Source organism: Nuphar pumila, chromosome 6 (assembly GCF_984573655.1).
Source record: "Nuphar pumila chromosome 6, dmNupPumi1.hap1.1, whole genome shotgun sequence".
Taxonomy (NCBI): domain Eukaryota; kingdom Viridiplantae; phylum Streptophyta; class Magnoliopsida; order Nymphaeales; family Nymphaeaceae; genus Nuphar; species Nuphar pumila.
The window spans coordinates 21,492,582-21,505,199 of NC_143254.1; the positions used below are offsets into that span (position 1 = coordinate 21,492,582).

Sequence of the window (12,618 nt, forward strand, 5' to 3'; positions counted from 1 at the left end):
GCGTAAAACTTCTTACGCTTACCCCTTGCCTCTAGGGAGTCGCCAGGTATCGGCTTGCACAAAAGGTGATGCCCATAAGATTGAAACCAAGACCGCCTACCTAGCGGCCTATAGGCCCCGTCCCACTACATACCCCAAACCCCTTTGTGGGCATCTTTACTTGATATGATTGGTGGTTCCATCCATGTACATTATACAGTTACACTTGTCAAAAGGTGGAAAACGTGATTTGGCATATCACCTTATCCCGTTCTCACATTCAGCTACCACAACTTCTTTTTGGATAAATATGAGAGTTTTTTTTTTTCTACGTGCACTAACTGTCTGCCCCCTTTGGTGAGAGAGAGGGAACTTTCCTAACAAATGCATTAAGAATAAACTATTAAAACAGATCCTATCATATGCATTTCATGCACCATGACAGGCAGGCATTATCGGTGTACGACAACATAACATGAATTTCACTAATTCCCAGGGAATGACAAACGTCTTTCCACTGAACATATACACTCAATAATAGGTCCTGTTTGATTCACTTCTTTTCGCGATGATTATTACCAGTATGGCCTAAAGTTCTCTCGTATGAAAGGGGTGTGAAGGACTTTTTATGTAAAAAGAGGAAGGTGGTGGGAAAAACTAGGGCTGGTGCGGGTATGATACTCTCTTTTTTTTCGACAGAGAATGCAGGGGTTAAGCAGACCCTACCAGTTATACAACTATACCATTGGGATTCGAACTTCCAACGTCCAACACAAGGTGACGTGAACTAACTGCTTCTGCGAAACAAGCAAAGCCCCGTTGGTACGGGCATAATACTCTTCCTACCATGTTACTTGTATGTTCTTTTCACCTGTGGTGGGAATGAGAGGGGAGAGTGCCCAACTCAGCATTTTCTCATGAAAACTATATGAAACAAACGGGCCCTAAATAAAGCTAACAGCTGAGGGCCTTCTAATTAATTGCCAAAAAATGGATGGTGTCTACTTGAGTTTAATGAGTTGGTCCACCTCAAAAGCGGCTAATCTAGCTTTAGAGGTGGTCCTTTGAGTACCACAAAGCATTGTTGAAAAAACAAATATGAGGAGCCTAACATGTCAGCAAAAAAACAAGCTCATCTAGCTTAATTTAGTGGTTACGTGAATGCCACTAAGCCGAAGCATGTTTGAAACATGTCAATATCAGCAGAATGAATAATATGTCAGTGAAAATAATATATATATATATATATATATATATATATATATATATATATATATATATATATATATATATATATAGATATAATGTGTTCCTTCTGCCCCCATTCTGCCCACTCAAAAATCAACTTTTCTGGCATTTTTTTCTAACATCTAACACCATAGATATGATCTATAGGTTTTGTTTAGTGGGAACAGGCATTTGAATCATCAGAATCTGACCTGTATACAGGTTTTCCCAGTGATCCAAAATCAATGACTATGAAGGTATCATTTTTTCTGGCTCATAAAAACATGTTTTTTCGTCGAAAAAGCATGATCCAAGAGTTGGTTCCCACTAAATCGGGCATGCTAAACACATCTAACGGTTCAGATCTATCATAGAACACTTCAAAACTATATGGCAGAACGAGAAATAGGACCTAATATGTTCAGTTATATATATATATATATATATATATATATATATATAGAGAGAGAGAGAGAGAGAAGTGTATCGTCAAACACACAAAGCATCCAATGAAAAACAGACTCTTTTCTGCCACTGATCGTGCAGAATGTGTTTCATTTGTTAAAAAGACTATTTAGCTGCGGTTGCAACCGCTGCTAAATGGTGTTTTTTCTGCCCAGACCTTTAGCAGTGATCATGACCACCGCTAAAGGTAAAAAAAGGCCAAAAAATACCACTTTTTTAGCCTATGACCTAGCTACTGGTCTTTTGAAGGATTTTTTCTATTATTTTTAAATCTCACAATACAGATGTGATCTGCATGTTTGATTTTATAGGAATCAGCTCTTGGATCGACCGATTTTGGGTAAGTTTTTATAAGATTTAAATCGATGGTCTATGATTTTTATAAATATTCAATGCTTAAAAGATCATATTTTTTTATTAAAAAACATTATCCAAGTATCATTTTCTAGCAAATTGATCCTGTCGAACACTTCTGCAAGGTCAAATTTGCAAAACAATCTGAAAACACCTATTCACTAGTGGTAGGTTGGCGGTAGGCTAAAAAGGTGGTAGTTGACTACCATTTAATAGGTTTTTTTGAATTATTTTTGGCAAATCTGATGTTGTAGATGTGTTCGACAGGGTCCATTTGAAAGGAATTGGCACTTGGATCATGTATATGATATTTTAATCATTTAATATTTATGAAAATTGTAGACCATTAATTTTTAAATCTTATAAAAACCTTTTTGTATGATGATCAAAGAGTCAGATTCCTATAAAATCAAACATGTAGATCACATTAGACTAAAAAAAAAGCCTCTTCAAAAGCCCGGTAGACTAGAAAATAGTAGGCAGCTACCAACTAACTCATATATATAACGTTTAAAATTTGATAGTCTAAGATTTTTGTAAATATTTAAAGCTTAAAAAATCCTGTTTTTTATAAAAAAAATATAATCCAAGTGTCATGTACTAGAAAATCGACAAATCTCAATACATTTGTATGGTCATATTTGCAAAAAACACAAAAACACTTGTTCGCTTGTGGTAGACTGACATACATACATATATATATATATATATATATATATATATATATATATATATATATATATATATATATATATATATATATATATATATATATATATATATATATATATATATATATATAGTAATGTTACGGTCCAAGGTAGAGCCACATTGAGGTCAGGATGGGCACGTACCCACACTGACCCAAAATTTTATGGTAAGGGGATTTAGATCGGGGTAGACAGTGCCCACCCCGATTGTCTTGGTGGGTACCCCAAGTCCCAACCCATCTCTCTCTCTCTCTCTCTCTCTCTCTCTCTCTTTTGTTGAATTGAATCTAGTCGTTTTGGTGCGCAACCCTATCCTTGGTGGTTGAGACACTAAGTCTCCACCTTTTCAAAAAAAAACTCAAAAGGCTTGATAGGGTTTTAATTTCAGGGTTTTATTTTCTTTCAATTATCATAATATATTGTTAAGGCTAAGGTTTTTTATGTAGTTTTTTTATTAGAAATATTATGAATGTTTAGTTAGGGTTTTAGGGTTTTTATGTTTTTTCTTTCAATTAGCACTAATAATAAACAATAAATTATTCATTTTGGTTAGGATATTAGGGATTTTTTTTCAATTAGCTTAAATCTATTGTTTTTTTAGGACTTTGGGTGTTGATTTGTATTTTTTCAAATGACATGAATATGTATGTAATTAGGATTTTTTATGCTATTTTATTTTCAATTATATTAAGCATGACTCTATTAATGAATGCTTAATTTTGGTAATTAAACCCCTAAATCTTTGATTTTTCTTAGAATTTAATGTTTTGGTTTGTCAAATGACATAAATATTTAATTCAGAGTTTTACTTTTTTTATCAACATATTTATGAATGATGTTGTTAGGATTTAGGGTTTTAATGTAGTGTTTATAAAATGACATAAATGGTTAATATATTTATTTTAGAGTTTTGATTTTTTTAAATTAACATATTTATGAATGATGTTTGTTAAGATTTAGGGTTTTAATGTGGTGTTTATAAAATGTCATAAATGGTTAATATATTTATTTTAGAGTTTTGATTTTTTTAATTAACATATTTATGAATGATGTTTGTTAGGATTTAGGGTTTTGATGTGGTATTTATAGAATGACATAAATGGTTTAGTTTATGGTTCCAAGTTTTTTTTGTATTTTTTATTTACCATTAAGCATGAATTGATAAATATTGTGCAATTTTTTTGTTTCAAATATTAAAGTATTTTTATTAATTATCATAAACACATAATTTTTTATGTTTGTTGTATTTAAGGTTTTGCTATGTTTTTTTTTTAATTATCATTAGGGGTGAATAAATAAATATTTCATGATTTTATTTCAGTTAAAATATTAAGAGTTTTTTTTATCAATTAGCATAAATGCATAATTATGATATTTGTAGAATTTTGGGTTTTGATTTGTTTTTTCTAGAATAACATAAATATTTAATTATGGTTTTAGGGTTTTTTAATTTACTATTAGGGATGAATCAATAAATATTGTATGATTTTATTTTGATTAGAACATTAGGGTTTTTTTGTCAATTAACATAAATACATAATATATAATATTTGTAAGAATGAGGAATTTGATTTGGTTTTTTAAAAATAACATAAATGTTTAGTTGTGGTTTTAGGGTTTTTTTGTATTTTTTTAATTACCATTAGGCATGAATATATAAATATTGCTTAATTTGATTTTGGTTAGAATATTAGGTTTTTTATTAGTTAGCATAAGTGCATAATTTTTGAAGCTTATAGGATTAACGATTTTATTTGATTTTATTTGATTTTTTTAATGTCATGAATTAGTATAATTTATTAGTAATCAATTTTTTTACTTTGCATTTGTGCCCACCCTAGTTTAGAATCATAGCTCAGCCCCGGGCTATGGTGTTCCGAGAGCACCTACTCCCACCAAGTAGAAATCATACTTGTGTATGTTATATTTTCTCAATGGGACTTCACATATGCATTCATCATAGTTTATTTGACAGGAATCATGCTTTAGATCATGTTTTTGGCACACAAAAATAAGGTTTTTAGGTCTTGAAATTTTGGTACATTGTGGGCAGTCGATTTTTAGAGTTCTTAAAAAACTTGCATATAGGTATATAAGTGACATTCAAAAGATTCAAAACTTGTTTTCTACTAAAAAAGGCATGTATATTATATCTATACAGTCTGGTCAACAAAAGGCCTCAAGAAATTTGAAAAAATAAAGCTTTCACTACAAGAAATCCTATCTTTATTGGCATGATTTTTGTGCTAGTAAAGACAAGTCTAGAGCTAGTAAAAGCTTTTACTGGCACTGTCAATACGTCAATAAGTGTGCCATAGTATGTCTTGTTGGTAAAGTATTTACTAGTGCTACCTTTGTAGCGCCAATAAACATGTCTTTACTGGCACAAGTATATTTCATGCTAGCAAAACCTTCTTTACTGAAGTATTTTTTGCGCTAGTAAACATAATTTTTTGTGTGCATTTTAATGCAAAAAAATACTATTTTTTGGTGCATATTTCACACTAGTAAATCCCACTTTACTAGTATATTTTTTGAACCAGTAAACATAATTTTTTTGGCATTATATGTACTAGTAAAGTGGGATTTAGTGGCATGAAATATGCTTGCATTAGTAAAGACATGTTTATTGATGCAAAAAATGTACTAGTAATTTTAATATATATTTTTTATTTTCTCATTATCAATTTGTTCATACATACATTTCAGTAAATAAACTTTATTTATAAATTCATTGAATACAAAAACTTCTTACACATTCATACATACATCAAATAATGAACCTACTCATTCATTCATGAACTTTCTTATACATTCATTGAATTCAAGAACTGCTTATATATTCATTCAATAATGAACCTAATCATGCATTCATTCGTGGACCTGCTTATACATTTATTGAATATAAAAAATGCTTATATATTCATTCATGAACATGCTCATACATGCATTCAATAATATATATATATATATATATATATATATATATATATATATATATATATATATATATATATATATTCATGAACTTGCTTATACATTAATTAAATAAAAAAGTGCTTATTCCACTACAAAAAAAATATGGATTAGTGACGGACGCTATCCGATGTTAATCCATCGTCAATCCATCGCTAAACAGTTTAGCAACAGATTAGCGTCGGATAGCATCCGGCGCAATTTCCTGGTCGCTAATTAGCAATAGAACTGATATGTCACTACTTCCATCGCTAATTAGCGATGGACATGATCCATCGTTAGTCCATCCTTAAATAAGCACGGATTTGGTTTTACGATGGATACATATCTGTTGCTAATCCGTCACTATATTAGAGATGAATTAGCGATGGATTACATTCCATCGCAAAACCAAATATTAGCGACGGAAAATATCCATTGCAAAAGTTTTAAAAAAAATGAAATATAAATTTCAAGAAAAAAATTCTCGTTATACAAAACCAATTTTTTTTTCAAATACTACACATTGAATGCAGTTAACGTAAGTATAAAAAGGTGTGTTGTTAGATTAACCCCATTCAGAAACTCAAAAAGCAAAAAAGTCTAACAGAAGAGCTTCAACTACAAAAAGACTTTATTGAACTAACATTGCCACAAATTCATACACGATCTAGATAATTCTTTTTTAAAATAAGTGAGATTTTCACTTAGAACGCACCTCACGAAGGTGAGTTGGCATGAAAGTAAGGATTCTCAAAAATTGTGAAACCTGAAAAAACAACCAAAAAAGCAAATGAGAAATATAAGTAGTGAAGCACAATGATGGTACAGAAGTAGAGAGACAGTTCTTGCACCAATATGTAGAAAGACTCCATTTCAGCTAAAAGAAGCGGACATATTGGGGAAAAAAATGCAAAGATGCACCGTAACTGCATTTTTTATAAGTGTAACACCTAAATTGTCTGCAGGTGCAATGAAGAAAGCACTACACATCATGCGCATCGATCACAGACAACACACCAAGAACCGATGCACTATCAAGTGCATATGTTTCTGGAAATCATTTTACTGGTAGATCTTAAGGCACCGTCAAATGTAAACTGAATCGTGCAAATGCCACAAAATGATATGAAAGAAGAGGAAAGGTAAAAATTTTGCACTCACAACTAGAAATGCTAAGACCCTACACCATAGCAGTGCAGTGCAAAATCTCTTGTTGTGGAAGATGAAAAGATTAAAAGACCACTGCAACAACAAGGACAAATGATTAGGATAATCAAAAAATGAAAAATAAATAAAAGAAAAGTGGACCAGGGGATTGATACAACCTTACAAATTTACATGGTATGTTACAAGATGTCAAGCAAACAGAGCCTCCAAAGAGACGTTGGGTCACTTCTCATCATCATGAGCTTTTGGGTTACTTGAAAAGCTTCCAAGTTACTCTTTAACACACAGTGAACAAAGCTGATGGACTTTTCTTTTAAGGTGATAGCCTTTTGAATATTTTATAATAATATGTTTTTAATGAAAAATATTATTGCCAAGGATGACAAGAAAAAGAAAACACCTTATATGTACATGAATCTACAAGGACTCATACAAGCAATCAGATAATATAAGTGGATCAAGTAGAATGTGCTCAAAAGAGAACACCTTATATGTACATGAATCTACAAAGAATGTTTCTATCTCTATTTAGTGACAGATTTTGAGACAAAATTTTTCCGTCGCTAATTCAGCAACTAATTTTAATTTTAAGAACTGCTAGTTTTCTCTAGCTAATCCGTCACAAATTTATGACATAAATAATTCATCGTAATTTTTTTTTTGCTAATTAACGTTTTTCTTTTAGTGTTCATTCATTCATGAACTTGCTCATACATACATTAAATAATAAACCTACTCATATATTCATTTATTCATTTATAAACCTACTCATACATACATTAAATAATAAATCAACTCATACATTCATTCATTCATAAACATGATTATATATTCATTGAATACATGAATTGCTTATACATTCATTCATGAACTTGCTCATACATAGCCAATAAAGAACTTACTTAAACATTCATTTATTCATGAACTTGTTTATATATTCATTGATTACAAGAACTGCTTATACATTTATTCATTCATGAACCTTATCATACATATATTCAATAATAGACCTACTCATACATTCATTCACTTGTTCATGAACCTGCTTATATATTTATTAAATATAAAAAATGCTTATATATTTATTCATGAAATCGATTATTTATTCATTACAAAACCTACGTATACATTCATTTAACATTCATACACATTACTATATCTCTTCTTTCAACCCTCTATAACTACATCCTCCATAACTTCAATATTCAATTTTGAAGCCCTACAATAAATACAAGATGCAAAGCATTCATACACACTATTATATTTTTCTTTAAACCCTTCATAACTACATCCTCAATAATTTCACCATTAACAACTACAACATTCACATAATATTTTAAGCATGCATAAAGTGAAGACAGTTTTAAAGGTCAAACTTTATGTAAATATTCAAGAATTTAAAAATTGCATTTGTTTGTTGAAAAACCATGATTCAATACATTCATTGAATACAAGAACTACTATACATTCATTCGCTCATTCATGAGGCAAATATGCGTTGAACGAGGGGTGCGGGTAGCTCATCGTTTTCACCAACTCAACTATTTGCAGGAAGAATGACTAACGAGTTGACATCCCCATCTTTATCAGAAAATGAACTTATGCATATGAGTTAAAATTGGGCAGCAAACTATTTTTTAGACAATAAATTGAAACATTTTTTATTGGATGACCATCATACTTATCAAACATTTCCTCTACACATTGGCAAGTTACTTGTCAACAAGTGCCACTTTTACCATGGTGCTATTCGGTATTAGCGATATAAAACTCCACGAGTACTCCCCTTGCACATCCAAGACATAGTTTACTCTATGAGTTTTCTGTTGGCTTCGACCTTGCAGCAATGAATGCACACCTGCTTGGCATGCTAAATTTGTAACATCCTTCAACTTGAATGACTTAACCCAGGTGTGCCGAGCAGCTGTGGGAAGTGACGTTTCTACACTTGCTTATGTGACCAATACTACTGCATGCGGCAAAGTGAGGCAATAAAATTATTATCTTTTAGTATATGAACTTACTTTATGAAATAAATTTGTAGCGCTAGACGTATTCAATATATATATTTATAGGAAAACTGAAAAATATTTACCAACCAAATATGTTTGCTGGTATGAATCAAAATTTTCATAGTTTTTTTTTTTGCAAATCTAACCTTCAAGATGCATTCGGCATGATGCATTTGCTAGGAATTGACTATTGGATCATCGTCGGATCAAGAAATGCAGTTTTATACTTGAATATTTATGAAAATTCTAAGTCATTGATTTTCAAATCTTTCTTATACATCATAATTAGATGATCCAAGGGTATATTTCTATAAAACCAAGCGTCTAGATCACATGTTAGAAATTAAAAAAAAAATAAAAAAATCTATGAAAATCTTGGTTCATACTATTAAACATATTTTAGTTACCTTATATATATATATATATATATATGCCATCAAATCCTATGAAGGTGCTGTTTTGGTGAAACTTTGAATATTAGCTCCTATACATGGCTCGTCCCCACTCTTTATCTCCAAGAAATAGACACCAAAAGTTCTCTCTCTCTCTCTCTCTCTCTCTCTCTTTCTTGAAGATATAAGAGAGAGAAGTCCAATAGTTTTGTACAAGTTGACTGAATAATTAGGTACCAATATGCACTAGGATAGAGTTGGAATCGCCAAATGTGTGACTAACAAAGCTGTTCTAATTCTGGATTTTACATAAAGGTAGAATAATGTTCATAACCAAAGGATGCTTGGCACAGAGAGATGCCCATGCATGTGGATACACAAAAATGACAAACTTTCAGTCTTATCATCATATTGAGATCTCCTCCAGTGCATCAATAACTCCATTTGAAAATGGACCATCAATGCTTACTGAGGAACATACTTAAAACTGTATGTTGATTGGCACACTAAGTTGGATTTGGAATTACCTGTCACATAGACAGGACAAGTAATTGTTTCCATTCAAAGTAGTATACAAGGGGACACGACACGAAGGTAAGTTGGTGTATCCCTGTGACATAGGGAAGTCTAATGCGGAAGTTGGTACCTACCACCTAAAAGTTACTATTTAGTTGTATTCACTAGTCAGTACACACCCTGGCTGGGCCCAGTAAGCATAGTTATGATGTTTAATATCTAGAAATGGACAGGCCTGCAGAGATTTAATTAATATCTAGAAATGGACAGGCCTGCAGAGATTTAATGCATGGTCTTCAACCAACTATCAAATAGATGAAAAGAGATACCCCTTGATTTAATCTGGACTTTAAATCCAGTTCTAGGCCGGCTTAGCGAACGAGTTTAGAAATCTAGCTTCAGCTCATTTTGCTGAGCCAAATCCCCGTGTATCAGCAATTGTCTCGGAACTTCAAACAGAATCCAACACCTTATTCTTGGATATGGATCTTGAAATAAGATTCAAATGTACTTATGGTTATCAGTTTTAAATTCGTCCTACAGACTTATCTCATATTTGGATTTCCTATTCTGGCCATGATTTTTGTGTCAGATCCATGTTTCTATCCATATCAAATCTGATACTTTTAACTTTTGCTTGTAAAAAGACTTGTTTCCAGCCATTTCCATGGATCTGGTGTTTCCACTTACAATCTGGATCTGGATTTATTTTTAGTTTTCTACTTCATCCATGATCCAAATAAAAATCCATTTAAACCTAAGCTGTTGGTGATGATTATAACGGGGACGTAGCTCATATGGTAGAGCGCTCGCTTCGCATGCGAGAGGCACGGGGTTCGATTCCCCGCATCTCCACTATTCTTTATATTTAACTTCGTTGCGCTTATTTTTCACACTGCGTTTCCTTTTCCTACTATTTTTTTCCCTACACCCGTTTTTACTAAACGATGAGTGCATGGATCAACTAAACACGGAAATAACTATCTCGATTAGGAATCAAACAAGGAACTCCAAATATCCAGAAAAACATTTCAAATTTTCGTTTTTCGGCCACCATAATGAATAACTAAGCCCAATTATCTGCTTGCCTTGGCTTGTTTGACACCCCTATAAATTGGTGAGAACATACAAAGCCTGGTTTGTGTAGCATAGCACCAAGAGAATGAACGAAAATGGGCGCTAATACTCTTGACCTCTTCCACAGAATGCAACTCTTCTTTCCACTCGTTCTTCATGGTCCCTTTGGGTTTTGGTGCCCGGAGGCGAATTGGATACAAATGCGTGTCCTCATATTAGAAATTAAAGGATGCATTGCTCCCTTTCAATCAAGGTCTGGGGATCGATACTCCACGTTCCTTTGGTGTACCCCATGCTTTTTCTTTTTCTTTTTCTTTTTCATCTCTCTCTCTCTCCCCGGTAAAAAAAGCAAAATTCATTTTTTTTTTAAGGCAAGATGGGGTTAGGCAGATCCCTACCAGTATCATTACTTAAAATAAAATAAAAATTATAGGGTTGAATGGTATTACATATCTCTCAAAAAATAGAACCAGTCAAAGGGTTTATCCTTCTAAGACTTAGAAACCCGCCTTGGCAAAAGATGCTAAACATTTTTAGTATATAATGACATGTCACTTATTCCATTCTATCGCTTGTGATTTTTGTTTCCAAGATAAAACTTAAATCAACCTGGTTAGTCTTCAACGTCTCCAATATTTGTTGACGTGCTCAACGTCGCTCGGTCGTGGGCTAAATTTTAGATGCTTGGGGAACCTTGTTTGGGCCTAACAGCCCGATCCCTATCGTGTTCCAAGGAAGTATTCTCATTGGGAAAATGTGGGGGCATAAGTAAAAACACCCAGGGAGCCTTGTCCCTGTTCCTTCTTGTTCTATTCCCCTTGTTTTTTTTGAAAGATCTCTTGTCTTCCTAAGGATGGGACTCCTTTGGTCTTGCCGCAGATTGTCTCTCCACTTACTTTCCCCATTGCATCCATTTTCGAGTTCTTCAAGTTGCAGGTTCTTGATAGGGATGGCAGTGGACCGGGGCGGGGCGGGGCGGAGCAGGGGACAAGGTCTCCACTTCCACCCTATCTCAAAATTCGAACCTCCACCCTCGCCTCCGTCCCTGGTCCAAACGGAGGCGAGGCGGGGTCCCATTTCTCCTCTGTTTATAGTCATCCCGTGAAGGATTGAAGATGGGGCGGGGCGGGGCAAGGCAGGGATTGTGACGAAGATGGGGCGGGGTGGGGGAAAGCGTAAGTCCATCCCCCACCTCCATCCCCGCACGAGGATAGAATTTAACCTTCACCCCCGTTTCATGCCCTTCATCCCCGGTCCAAATGGGGCGAGGTGGGGCAGGGCTCTGTTGTCCCGGTCCACTGCCATCCCTAGTTCTTGATGCTTTCAAGTAGTTTGTGTTTGAAGGGAACGTGCGGGTCTCTTCCTGGTCCAACATTTTCTTTTTCACTGGGGACACTACCTGTTGCTTTGATGGGGTTTTGGGTTCTGGCTTGGATATTAAGAATTATAAACGGACCAGAGTCAACAAAATCTGACCCGTTTGTGTGAAGAGGAACCAAAATTGGTAACTAAAATCCAGGGGGGTTTCCTGTTCTATTTCAACTAGACTAGACCAGACTGACGGTCCATCTTTAAGAGAGTGATTAATGATGCTAGAACCTCATTACCACGTGTCATCCTCTGGATGCATTCTTGGGATGCTCATTCACCTTCCCGCCATCCACGATTGATCTTTGAGAGTGGTCTCGACCAGGAATCATCGAGTCTCGTGCCCCAGTGTCTTGCTCTATGGCCGTCATGAAGTCCTCATTGTTCTCATTC

At 33.8% G+C, this 12,618-nt stretch overlaps 1 non-coding gene across 1 annotated transcript; it reads left to right on the top strand.

Moving 5' to 3' along the window:
• Positions 1–10,562: 10,562 nt before the first annotated feature.
• On the top strand, positions 10,563–10,635 carry TRNAA-CGC (transfer RNA alanine (anticodon CGC)). Its single transcript has one exon. It is a non-coding gene; the product is annotated as a tRNA-Ala (tRNA).
• Positions 10,636–12,618: the final 1,983 nt, after the last annotated feature.